A 13,430-nucleotide genomic window follows, 5' to 3' on the forward strand; every position below is an offset into this window, starting at 1 on the left:
TTTGAACAGAAGAAGCCTCTGTACCTCTCTGCCTTTGAGTACATGAATCCTAGTCTTGTGGCTGGTTCTTATCAAATCCCCTGTGGTAATTACCTGTTCACAGCAGGAGGTCCTACTTTAATGGAGGTTGAAGTGTCAGCTCTTTCTCACTTCCCCAGTTATTATTAATTCCATACGTTCGTTGTAAGGGTGATATGTCCCCTCTCCTGAAATGTCTTTATTCATTTAATTTTTTTCTCTACAACAGTCTTGCTATGTTTGAGTCCTATCAGTCAACTAGATATGTGGTGGGGAAAAGCAGGCTGGGGTTGATGCCAGACTAGTCTATGGTTCCCGGCTGGATATTCTAACTATATTTTCACTGATATGACTAAGTGTTTCAGAGAAGTATATATCTGTTTGCAGTCACGCAGACAGGCTTTGATTTATGTTGTCTGCGGTATGGACAGCACGAATCAAGTAACAGGTTCCCTTTAAAAAGCTGCAGTTACTCTTGCATAATGTACTTTGATGCTTGAAGGTTTTTTATGTGATGACTGTGGCTGAAAGAAGCATAAAACAAACATCATAAAACATGACCACTAGTGCTGCTTGTCTAGTACTTACAAGAACTCCATGCTATAGGCTATTACATCTACTGTATATACAAATAAGGACACAACTGATACAGAATCCCAGAAGTCTTCATAATTATTTCCTTTTTACAGGAAATGCTTAACAGCCCTGTAATCTGGAGTGACTGCTAAGTAGTAAAGCTGTCATTTACCCTCTAGATCTTTTTCCTAATATAATATGGAATATATTTTCACCATGTACTAAATACTTAGAGCTTCTTTGTAGTACTCTGACTTAGACTAAACTATCCCTTTACTGACTTCCTGTAACAACTTCCCCATCAAAAACTGAAGTTAGAAGATTTATAACGAAACTCTGAACCCCAAACAAGTTCAGTATTGGAAATTGTTTCAGTGTATGTCAGCCTAGGAAATAACCATCTCTAAGCATAGATTGTGTGATTTGTCATTGATCAAGTGCATGTATAATATTAGAATGAAAGCAGATTGTTACATAACTATCATCTTCTGTCATATTTATGCCAGGACCGTGACCATTTGTACAATTATAAAATTTACCATGAAATGTCGGTCATGCTGTATTTCACAGGAAACCTAACATCACTTCCAAAAATACTTTGCGAATCTAGATGCTGTTAAAGGGGGTGACCCATTTGGGAACCCTACTTTTTAAAGGTAGCTCGCATTATGGCAGACTTGAGCTGTCCATATATCACACTAAAAGCCATTAACCTGAAAGGCAGTCAAGTAATGCTACTTTTTCCATGCAATGGCTACTGTATGAGAAATACCAAACTGATCACGTCTTCATTTTGCTAAGCAAGTGCTATTTTACCAAAGGAGTTGGAAAAGGGATATGGAACGCTCTGATAAGACAACCCCATTAGCAGGGCCGGTTTTAGACAAATTGGGGTCCTGGGCAAAATTCAAAGTGGGGCCGCCAATCCTGAAATATTCCACCAACAACACTGTTAGGCCATGTCCTCATAACACAGGTATGTGTTACACCGATATCGGTGTCACCAGTGTTTTCAATCAGTGTGTCGTCCATGTGCCATCTGTGTTTTTCCAGTATGGATACGGGAAATTAAATTGCAAAGCTTCTCACATACTTTCTGTGTTAACCCCTTAACGACCGTCGATACGCCTTTTAACAGCAGGAGTTAAGGGTACTTAAACCACAGCGCCATTAATTAACGGCGCTGAGGAAAAATTGTATAGCGCCCCCCAGAGTCGAAATTTCTCTGGGGTCTTGGCTGCCCAGGGTACCGAGACCCCAGAGAACCTGAGTGTAGTGTGACCACCAGATCAATAAGTGTAGGTAAACAAGGTTCCTCTTCTCCCTATGCGTTTCATCACCAATGCAGGAGACTCATCAGGGGAGTTCAAACAAGTATAGGTACCAATAGGCACTAAAAAGTCCAAGTATCAGAGAGTCCGTGTATCAATGCGGGTCCCGCAGTGGCCAGGTACCCATAAGGCTGATGTGACTGTCTGCATTTGCAGTCTAAGGTGTTGTTGTGAATTCTGTTGTCGAACTCCCTCCTGTGGTCGTGAATGGTACTTCGGCGAGTTCTGTCCATGGACTCCCTCTGGTGGCTGTGAGTGGAGCTGCTGCTTCTGAGGATCCTTCCACAGGTGACGTGATTTATCCTTTGGTTGGCTGCTCTATTTAACTCCACTCAGATCGTTACTCCATGCCAGCTGTCAATGTTCCTGCATTTGTTCAGTTCGCTCTTGGATCTTTCTGGTGACCTGTCTACTCCAGCAGAAGCTAAGTTCCTGCCAGTTATTATTTGTTCATTGTTGCCTTGTCCAGCTGGATATCATGATTTTGCCTTACTAGCTGGAAGCTCTGGGATGCAGAGTGGCATCTCCGCACCGTTAGTCGGTGCGGAGGTCTTTTTGCACACTCTGCGTGGTCTTTTGTAGTTTTTTGTGCTGACCGCAAAGATACCTTTCCTATCCTCAGTCTGTTTAGTAAGTCTGGCCTCCCTTTGCTGAAACCTGTTTCATTTCTGCGTTTGTGACTTTCATCTTTACTCACAGTCAATATATGTGGGGGGCTGCCTTTTCCTTTGGGGAATTTCTCTGAGGCAAGGTAGGCTTTATTTTCTATTTCTAGGGCTAGCTAGCTCTTAGGCTGTGAAGAGGCGTCTAGGGAGAGTCAGGAACGCTCCACCGCTATTTCTAGTTGTTGTGATAGGATTAGGGGTTGCGGTCAGCAGAGCTCCCACATCCCAGAGCTTGTCCTGTGTCAGTTTAACTATCAGGTCGTGCCGGGTGCTCCTAACCACCAGGTCCATAACAGGTGTATCCTCTGGATACACGGACTCTCTGATGCTTGGACTTTTTAGTGCCTATTGGTACCTATACTTGTTTGAACTCCCTTGATGAGTCTCCTGCATTGGTGATGAAACGTGTAGGAAGAAGAGGAACCTTGTTTACCTACACTTATTGATCTGGTGGTTGTCCATAGCAGGGCCCACTTGGGGACTGTCCTTGTCAGGACAGGAGTTACAGAGGGATTACAGGGTAGATAGCACCCATATACCCCATCCCGTTGCTACTCCCCTGGACCATCACTTCTTTAAACCTGACAGGCTGAAAATATCTGCTATATCCATGTGTCCGTCTTGATTGGTGAGACCGCTCCAATGTTTTAACTTTTGAGCACTGGTTATTTTTGAGCACTTTGTGTTTCTTGTATGTGTTTGTTGCTGTTGGATTCCAATGATTTTAGATTTATTTAGTAATAAAGGTTATGTTTTATAATGGTTACCCTCCTTAGCTGATATTATTATGCATTATACTATATGGAGGACCATGGGGTGTATTATACTAAATAAGCAAAATGCTGCTTATTCATTGAGTAAGTGGCTTGTTTATGCCAGAACAAAAATCATTGTTCTCGGCAGCACATCGCACAGTGAAAACTGCAGATATGCTGCTGATAACATGATGATACTGTATGGGGACAGATTGATCTATTAGTGATTGTTCTGTCCCTGTCATTATTACTCAGCCAGTGGAAAGAGGCCAGGAAACAAAAAATGAACAACTTCAATATTGTCCATCACGCTCGTTTAGCGGACTGAACTCAGTGCATGTAAATACAACAGAAATGCTTCTGGGTGATGTGCAATATATGAGCATTTGGGGCCCCATTTTAAACTTTTGCCCAGGGCCCCACTGTGTCTAAAATCATCCCTGCACCCAAAAACAGCATACAGCAATCTCCAGCAGCAACTACGAACTCCAACTTCAGCATACTAACTGCAGCAAGCAGGGAAGAAAAACTTTTACAGACGGGATAAGGTCTGGTCAGATTTTATAGCAATAGAAAACAAGCAGATAAGGAGCAGGTGAGAGATGGAGCTGAATGTCTCTAACCAGCATACAAAGAGTTGTTAACCTCTTCAGCGCCAAAGGAAACAAAGTCCATTTAATATGAGGAACAAAACACACAGGCTAAATGGAAGATCTGCGATTCACACTACGCAAAGATCGCCTAACCTCAGATATCCCAGGAGGACATGACAAACTTGTGACAATAAGTTCAAAAGGTAGAAAGAAGTGTCTTATAAATGGAGCCAGAAGCATATTTCAGATTGCACGAGCTACTGATTTGTGCAAAGATTGATGAAATAATATTGACTATTGAAGAGAGCAAAAGCGTACTTAGATTAGTCTCCACAGCCTGACAGATGAAGTATATACACGGGGGCATCGAGGTGAATGTTAGTTCTTCTATTATTTTTAGGACATTAAAAGCTGTATGCAAAACATTTTATGGGGCTAGAAATTCCCTTTAAAACACTATTCTAAGATTGGTGATGGTAGAAAGCCTCTTCTTAGGGTGCCATATTATCTCCCACCGCAGTTAAATTGCATTCTCTAGTTTCATTACAACCGACCTTAAATGAACTGAAACAAAATCTGATCATTCAGCAGGATTAAAATACATCTGAAGTACCACCTCCCTAACATGTAGTATAATATGTTTGAATTACTAAGGTTACTAATAAAATAAAATGTGGATAAAGGGAAATTATTATTTTACTTGCTTTGCTCTTTTCTTTTAAGCAGATCTGTCCTCGAATTCCAGGAAACAAACTGGATTATGAAGTAAGTGCAGGACTTAAAGGCCTATTTAATAATGTATGCATGATTTAGGGACTAATGCACTTCAAAGGAGTTGTCCAGGCTTGGGATAAAAATCTGCAGTTACTCGACATTATGTTGAGCACAGATTTCTGAATACTGAGAACTTGAGGTGTGCACGCTCACAGATTCTTCGGGAACGATGGTCATTTGATCAGAAGTATACAATTTGCATACTTTCGCTCACATTCCAACTACAAGTTCTAGATCTCGCTCGGAGCACTTCTATTAATCTCTTAACCCCCAAGGGTGGTTTGCATGTTAATGACCGGGCCAATTTTTACAATTCTGACCACTGTCCCTTTATAAGGTTATAACTCTGGAACGCTTCAACGGATCCTGATGATTCTGTTTTCTCGTGACATATTGTACTTCATGATAGTGGTAAAATGTCTTTGATATTACCTGCATTTATTTGTGAAAAAAATGGAAATTTGGCGAAAATTTTGAAAATTTCGCAATTTTCCAACGTTGAATTCTTATGCTCTTTAAATCATGTCACACAAAATACTTAATACCGGTAAGTAACATTTCCCACATGTCTACTTTACATCAGCACAATTTTGGAGCCAAATTTTTTTTGTTGGGGAGTTATAAGGGTTAAAATTTGACCAGCAATTTCTCATTTTTACAACACCATTTTTTTTTACAGACCACATCACATTTGAAGTCATTTTGAGGGGTCTACAGTCATGGCCAAAAGTATTGACACCCCTGCAATTCTGTCAGATAATACTCATTTTCTTCCTGAAAATGATTGCAAACACAAATTATTTGGTATTATTATCTTCATTTAATTTGTCGTAAATGAAAAAAACACAAAAGACAATGAAGCAAAAAGCAAAACATTGATCATTTCACACAAAACTCCAAAAATGGGCCAGACAAAAGTATTAGCACCCTCAGCCTAATACTTGGTTGCACAACCTTTAGCCAAAATAACTGCGACCAACAACGTCCGCTAACCATCAATGAGTTTCTTACAATGCTCTGCTGGAATTTTGGACCATTTTTCTTTGGCAAACTGCCCCAGGTCCCTGATATTTGAAGGGGGCCTTCTCCAAACTGCCATTTTTAGATCTCTCCACAGGTGTTCTATGGGATTCAGGTCTGGACTCATTGATGGCCACCTTAGAAGTCTCCAGTGCTTTCTCTCAAACCATTTTCTAGTGCTTTTTGAAGTGTGTTTTAGGTAATTATCCTGCTGGAAGACCCATGACCTCTGAGGGAGACCCAGCTTTCTTACACTGGGCCCTACATTATGCTGCAAAATTTGTTGGTAGTCTTCAGACTTCATAATGCCATGCACACGGTCCAAAAGTCCAGTGCCAGAGGCAGCAAAGCAACCCCAAAACATCAGGGAACCTCCGCCATGTTTGACTGTAGGGACCATGTTCTTTTTTTTGAATGCCTCTTTTTTTCTCCTGTAAACTCTATGTTGATGCCTTTGCCCAAAAAGCTCTACTTTTGTCTCATCTGACCAGAGAACATTCTTCCAAAACGTTTTAGGCTTTTTCAGGTAAGTTTTGGCAAACTCCAGCCTGGCTTTTTTATGTCTCGGGGTAAGAAGTGGGGTCTTCCTGGGTTTCCTACCACACAGTCCCTTTTCATTCAGATGCCGATGGATAGTACGGGTTGACACTGTTCACTGTTATACCCTCGGACTGCAGGGCAGCTTGACCTTGTTTGGATGTTAGTCAAGGTTCTTTATCCAACATCCGCACAATCTTGCATTGAAATCTCTTGTCAATTTTTCTTTTCCGTCGACATCTAAGGAGGTTAGCCACAGTGCCATGGGCTTTAAACTTCTTGATGACACTTCGCACGGTAGACACAGGAACATTCAGGTCTTTGGAGATGGACTTGTAGCCTTGAGATTGCTCATGCTTCCTCACAATTTGGTTTCTTAAGTCCTCTGACAGTTCTTTGGTCTTCTTTCCTTTCTCCATGCTCAATGTGGTACACACAAGGACACAGGACAGCGGTTGAGTCAACTTTATTCCATGTCAACTGGCTGCAAGTGTGATTTAGTTATTGCCAATACCTGTTAGGTGCCACAGGTAAGTTACAGGTGCTGTTCATTACACAAATTAGAGAAGCATCACATGATTTTTCGAACAGTGCCAATACTTTTATCCAACCCTTTTTTATGTTTGGTGTAGAATTATATCCAATTTGGCTTTAGGACAATTCTTTTTGTGTTTTTTGACTTAAGACAAATTAAATGAAGATAATAATACCAAATAATTTGTGTTTGCAATCATTTTCAGGAAGAAAATGAGTATTATCTGACAGAATTGCAGGTGTGTCAATACTTTTGGCCATGACTGTATATGATAGAAAATAACCAAGTGTGACAGCATTCTAAAAACTGCACCCCTCAAGATGCTCAAGACCATGTTCAAGAAGTTTATTAACCCTTCAGGTGTTTCACAGAAATTTTTGGAATGTTTAAAAAAAAAAAAACCGAACATATAACTTTTTTTCACAAAAAATTTACTTCAGCTCCAATTTGTTTTATTTTACCAAGGGTAACAGGAGAAAATGGACCCCAAAAGTTGTTGTAAAATTTGTCCTGAGTACGCCGATACCCAATATGTGGGGGTAAACCACTGTTTGGGCGCATGGCAGAGCTTGGAAGAGAAGGAGCGCCGTTTGACTTTTCAATGCAAAATTGACTGGAATTGAGATGGGACACCATGTTGCGTTTGGAGAGCCCATGATGTGCCTAAACATTGAAACCCCCCAAAAGTGACACCATTTTGGAAAGTAGACCAACTAAGGAACTTATCTAGATGTGTGGTGAGCACTTTGACCCATTAAGTGATTCACAGAAGTTTATAATGCAGAGCTGTAAAAATAAAAAATCATATTTTTTCACAAAAGTGACCTTTTCGCCCCCAATTTTTTATTTTCCCAAGGGTAAGAGAAGAAATTGGACCCCAAAAGTTGTTGTGCAATTTGTTTTGAGTATGGTGATACCCGATATGTGGGGGTAAACCACTGTTTGGGCACATGGCAGAGCTCGGAAGGGAAGGAGCGCCATTTGACTTTTCAATGCAAAATTGACTGAAATTGACATGAGACGCCATGCTGCGTTTGGAGAGTCCCTGATGTGTCTAAACATTGAAACCCCCCAAAAGTGACACCATTTTGGAAACTAGACCCTTTAAGGAACTTATCTAGATGTGTGGTGTGCACTTTGACCCATCAAGTGCTTCACAGAAGTTTATAATGCAGAGCCGTAAAAATAAAAAATCATATTTTTTCACATAAATGATCTTTTCGCCCCCAATATTATATTTTCCCAAGGGTAAAAGAAGAAATTGGACCCCAAAAGTTGTTGTGAAATTTGTTTTGAGTATGGTGATACCCGATATGTGGGGGTAAACTACTATTTGGACACATGGCAGAGCTCGGAAGGGAAGGAGGGCCTTTTGACTTTTCAATGCAAAATTGACTGGAATTGAGATGGGACACCATGTTGCGTTTGGAGAGCCCCTGATGTGCCTAAACATTGAAACCCCACACAAGTGACACCACTTTGGAAAGTAGACCCTCTAAGGAACTTATCTAGATGTGTGGTGGGCACTTTGACCAACCAAGTGCTTCACAGAAGATTATAATGTAGAGCCGTGAAAATAAAAAATCATATTTTTTCACAAAAAGGATCTTTTCGTCCCCATTTTTTTATTTTCCCAAGGGTAAGAGAAGAAATTGGACCCCAAAAGTTGTTGTGCAATTTGTTTTGAGTGCGGTGATACCTGATATGTGGGGGTAAACCACTGTTTAGGCACATGGCAGAGCTCGGAAGGGAAGGAGCGCCGTTTGACTTTTCAATGCAAAATTGACTGGACTTGAGATGGGACATCATGTCGCATTTGGAGAGCCTTTGATGTGCCTAAGCATTGAAACCCCCCACAAGTGACACCACTTTGGAAAGTAGACCACCTAAGGAACTTATCTAGATGTGTTGTGAGAGCTTTGAACCCCCAAGTGTTTCACTACAATTTATAACGCTGAGCCGTTTTTTAGCCCCCCAAATTTTTATTTTACCATGGGTAACAAGAGAAATTGGACTCCAAAAGTTTTTTTCCAATTTGTCCTGAGTACACTGATACTCCATATGTGGGGGGTAGCCACCGTTTGGGCGCATGGCAGAGCTCGGAAGGGAAGGAGCACCTTTTGGAATGCAGACTTAGATGGATTGGTTTGCAGGCGTCACGTTGCATTTGCAGAGCCCCTGATGTACCCAAACAGTAGAAACCCCCCACAAGTGATCCCATATTGGAAACTAGACCTCCCAAGGAACTTATCTAGATGTTTTGTGAGAACTTTGAACCCCCAAGTGTTTCACTACAGTTTATAACGCAGAGCCGTGAAAATATCAAAAATCATTTTTTTTCCACAAAAAAATATTTTTTAGCCCTCAGTTTTGTATTTTCCCAAGGCTTACTGGAGAAATTGGACCCCAAAAGTTGTTGTCCAATTTATTCTGAGTATGCTGATACCCCATATGTGGGGGGGAAGCACTGTTTGGGTGCATGGCAGAGCTCGGAAGGGAAGGAGCACCGTTTGGAATGCAGACTTAGATGGATTGGTCTGCAGGCATCACATTGCATTTGCAGGGCCCCTGATGTACCTAAACAGTAGAAACCCCCCACAAGTGACCCCATATTGGAAACTAGACCCCCAAGTGTTTCACTACAGTTTATAACGCAGAGCCGTGAAAATAAAAGATTTTTTCCGCACAAAAATGGTTTTTAAGCCCTCCAAATTTTTATTTCCCAAGGGTAACATGAGAAATTGGACCCCAAAAGTTGTTGTCCAATTTCTCCTGAGTACGCTGATACCCGTACACAGGCAGAGATGCTTACCTGCTCAAGGCCTATTATTGCACCTGAGCTTCTGTCACCTACCATCTTAACTTGGGTCGGCTGCACTTTGGTTAGTGTAATTCTTTGGAGGCCTTGAACAGGTAAGCATCTCTGCCTGTGTACTGTTTATTTTATGTAAAGAATAGTGGAGTTTTTTTCCTCCTATGGTGTGTTTTTGTTAGAGTAGGACTGGCAATACGTAAGGACCCTTTTTCGTGGGTTGCCAGCTTAAATATTATGGCCAAAATACCAACCAATACCTTACATACATTGTTATGTTTTTGGTCACGTCTTTTTTTCAGGGTGCAGTTGGGCCCTAGATGGCTCTGTAAACTGTGGCCTCTGTTCACACAGGATGCATTATAGCAATGGCTGGCCCGCTTTGTGGCGTCATTAATAGGCCTTGAGCCATATGCTCTGCATTTCTGTGTGAACATGCCACATACAGATCATTTTGCACAGGTGTGCCAGGTGGCCAAATCCTGATTGTAGGCTGGCTGCATTATCGGTATTATTGCACCTGTGCTTCTGTCATCTACGATCTTAACTTGGGTCCGCTGCACTTTGGTGAGTGTAATTGTTTGGAGGCCTTGAACAGGTAAGCATCTCTGTCTGTGTACTGTTTTTTTTGTAAAGAATAGTGGAGGTTTTTTCCTCTTATGGTATGTTTTTACGCTAATTCCCCATATGATAGGGTAAACCCCTGTTTGGGTGCACGGGAGAGCTCGGAAGGGAAGGAGCACTGTTTTACTTTTCAATGCAGAATTGGCTGGAATTGAGATCGGACGCCATGTCACGTTGGGGCCCTTGATGTGTCTAAACAGTGGAAGCCTAACCCTAACCCAAACACACCCCTATCCCTAATCCCAACTCTACCCATAACCCTAACCACACCCCTAACCCGAACATGCGCCTAACCCTAACCCCAAACACGCCCCTAACCCCAACACACCCCTAACCCCAACAGACCCCTAACTGTTGTGAATTCTGTGGCTGAGTTCACTTCTGTGGTCACAAGTGGTATTGCAGTCTCTGGGCTTCCTCCCTCAGGTGTTTTGGTGAGCTCGTTGGCTGCCTTGCTATTTAGCTCCACCTGAGTCTGTCTTCCTTGCTCCTTGTCAATGTTCCAGTGTTGGATCTGAGCTACTGCATCTTTCCTTGGGCCTGCTGCTCTGCTAGATAAGTGCTTCTAGTTTGTTTTCTGTTTTTTTCTGTCCAGCTTGCTATTGTCTTTTGCTGGAAGCTCTGAGAAGCAGAGGGGTGCACCGCCGTGCTGTTAGTTCGGCACGGTGGGTCTTTTTGCCCCTTTGCGTGGTTTTCGTTTTAGGGTTTTTGTAGACTGCATAGTTCTCTTTGCTATCCTCGCTCTGTCTAGAATATCGGGCCTCACTTTGCTGAATCTATTTCATTCCTACGTTTGTCTTTTCATCTTGCTAACAGTCATTATATGTGGGGGGCTGCCTATTCCTTTGGGGTATTTCTCTGAGGTAAGTCAGGCTTGTATTTCTATCTTCAGGCTAGTCAGCTCCTCAGGCAGTGCCGAGTTGCATAGGTAGTTGTTAGGCGCAATCCACTGCTGCTTATAGTTGTGTGAGGATAGATCAGGTACTGCAGTCTACAGAGATTCCACGTCTCAGAGCTCGTCCTATTGTTTTTGGTTATTGCCAGATCTCTGTATGTGCGCTGATTACTGCACGCTGTGTTGCCTGATTGCCAGCCATAACAGTACAAGGAGCCTACCAATGATTCCCAATAGAGGGAAAAAAGAAATCCTGACATCATTTTTTTTTCTTAGCTCTGTCTTCAGTCTTTTTTTTCCCCTAGACATTAGAGTGCTTCAGGACACAGCTGTGGACATGGATATTCAGGCTCTGTGCTCCTCAATGGATAATCTCGTTGTAAATGTACAAAAGATTCAAGATACTATTGATCAGAAATCGATGCTAGAACCAAGAATTCCGATTCCTGATTTGTTTTTTGGTGACAGAACTAAGTTCCTGAGCTTCAGAAATAATTGTAAGCTATTTTTGGCCTTGAAACCTCATTCTTCTGGTAATCCTATTCAACAGGTTTTGATTATTATTTCTTTTTTGCGCGGCGACCCACAGGACTGGGCGTTTTCTCTTGCACCAGGAGATTCTGCATTGAGTAATGTTGATGCATTTTTCCAGGCGCTGGGATTGCTTTACGATGAGCCTAATTCAGTGGATCAGGCTGAGCAAAATCTGCTGGCTTTATGCCAGGGTCAGGATGATGTAGAAGTATATTGTCAGAAATTTAGGAAATGGTCAGTACTCACTCTGTGGAATGAATCTGCACTAGCGGCTTTGTTCAGAAAGGGTCTCTCTGAAGCTCTTAAGGATGTAATGGTGGGATTTCCTATGCCTGCTGGTTTGAATGAGTCTATGTCCTTGGCCATTCAGATCGGTCGTCGCTTGCGCGAGCGTAAATCTGTGCACCATCTGGCGGTACTGCCTGAGAGTAAACCTGAGCCTATGCAGTGCGACAGGACTATGACTAAAGTAGAACGGCAAGAACACAGACGTCTGAACAGACTGTGTTTCTATTGTGGTGATTCTACTCATGCTATTTCTAATTGTCCTAAACGCACTAGGCGGTTCGATAGCTCTGCCGTTATTGGTACTGTACAGTCCAAATTCCTTTTGTCCATTACCTTAATGTGCTCTTTGTCATCGTATTCTGTCATGGCGTTTATGGATTCAGGCGCTGCCCTGAATCTGATGGATTTGGATTATGCTAAACGTTGTGGATTTTTCTTGGAGCCTTTGCGGTGTCCTATTCCGTTGAGAGGAATTGATGCTACACCTTTGGCCAAGAATAAGCCTCAGTACTGGGCCCAGCTGACCATGTGCATGGCTCCTGCACATCAGGAAGTTATTCGCTTTCTGGTACTGCATAATTTGCATGATGTGGTCGTGTTGGGGTTGCCATGGCTACAAACCCATAATCCAGTATTGGATTGGAACTCTATGTCGGTAACCAGCTGGGGTTGTCAGGGAGTACATGGTGATGTTCCATTTTTGTCTATTTCGTCATCCATTCCTTCTGACATCCCAGAGTTCTTGTCGGACTTTCAGGATGTATTTGAAGAGTCCAAATCTGATGCCCTACCTCCGCATAGGAATTGTGATTGTGCTATCGATTTGATTCCTGGTAGTAAATTCCCTAAGGGTCGTTTATTTAATTTGTCCGTACCTGAACACACCGCTATGCGCAGTTATGTGAAGGAGTCCCTGGAGAAGGGACATATTCGCCCATCGTCGTCACCATTGGGAGCAGGGTTCTTTTTTGTAGCCAAGAAGGATGGTTCGCTAAGACCGTGTATTGATTACCGCCTTCTTAATAAGATCACTGTTAAGTTTCAGTATCCCTTGCCATTGATTTCTGACTTGTTTGCTCGGATTAAGGGGGCTAGTTGGTTTACTAAGATTGATCTTCGTGGTGCGTATAATCTGGTGAGAATCAGGCAGGGAGATGAATGGAAAACGGCATTTAATACGCCCGAGGGTCATTTTGAGTATCTGGTGATGCCGTTCGGACTTGCCAATGCTCCATCTGTTTTTCAGTCTTTTATGCATGACATTTTCCGTGAGTATCTGGATAAATTCTTGATTGTTTACTTGGATGACATTTTGATCTTCTCAGATGATTGGGAGTCTCATGTGAAGCAAGTCAGAATGGTTTTCCAGGTACTGCGTGCTAATTCCTTGTTCGTGAAGGGATCAAAGTGTCTCTTCGGTGTGCAGAAAGTTTCATTTTTGGGGTTCATCTTTTCCCCTTCTACTATCGAGAT

General features: G+C 42.2%; 1 long non-coding RNA gene across 1 annotated transcript in view; it reads left to right on the forward strand.

Annotated features, from left to right (window-relative positions):
• Window positions 1–4,059: 4,059 nt before the first annotated feature.
• LOC138672016 (uncharacterized) overlaps window positions 4,060–13,430 on the forward strand; it is a 68,094-nt gene continuing 58,723 nt past the window's right edge. Inside the window, exons 1-2 of the long non-coding RNA XR_011319531.1 lie at window positions 4,060–4,141; window positions 4,665–4,703. This is a non-coding gene — a long non-coding RNA (uncharacterized lncRNA). The remainder of the gene's footprint in view (window positions 4,142–4,664; window positions 4,704–13,430) is intronic.

This window comes from Ranitomeya imitator, chromosome 3 (assembly GCF_032444005.1).
Source record: "Ranitomeya imitator isolate aRanImi1 chromosome 3, aRanImi1.pri, whole genome shotgun sequence".
NCBI lineage: Eukaryota > Metazoa > Chordata > Amphibia > Anura > Dendrobatidae > Ranitomeya > Ranitomeya imitator.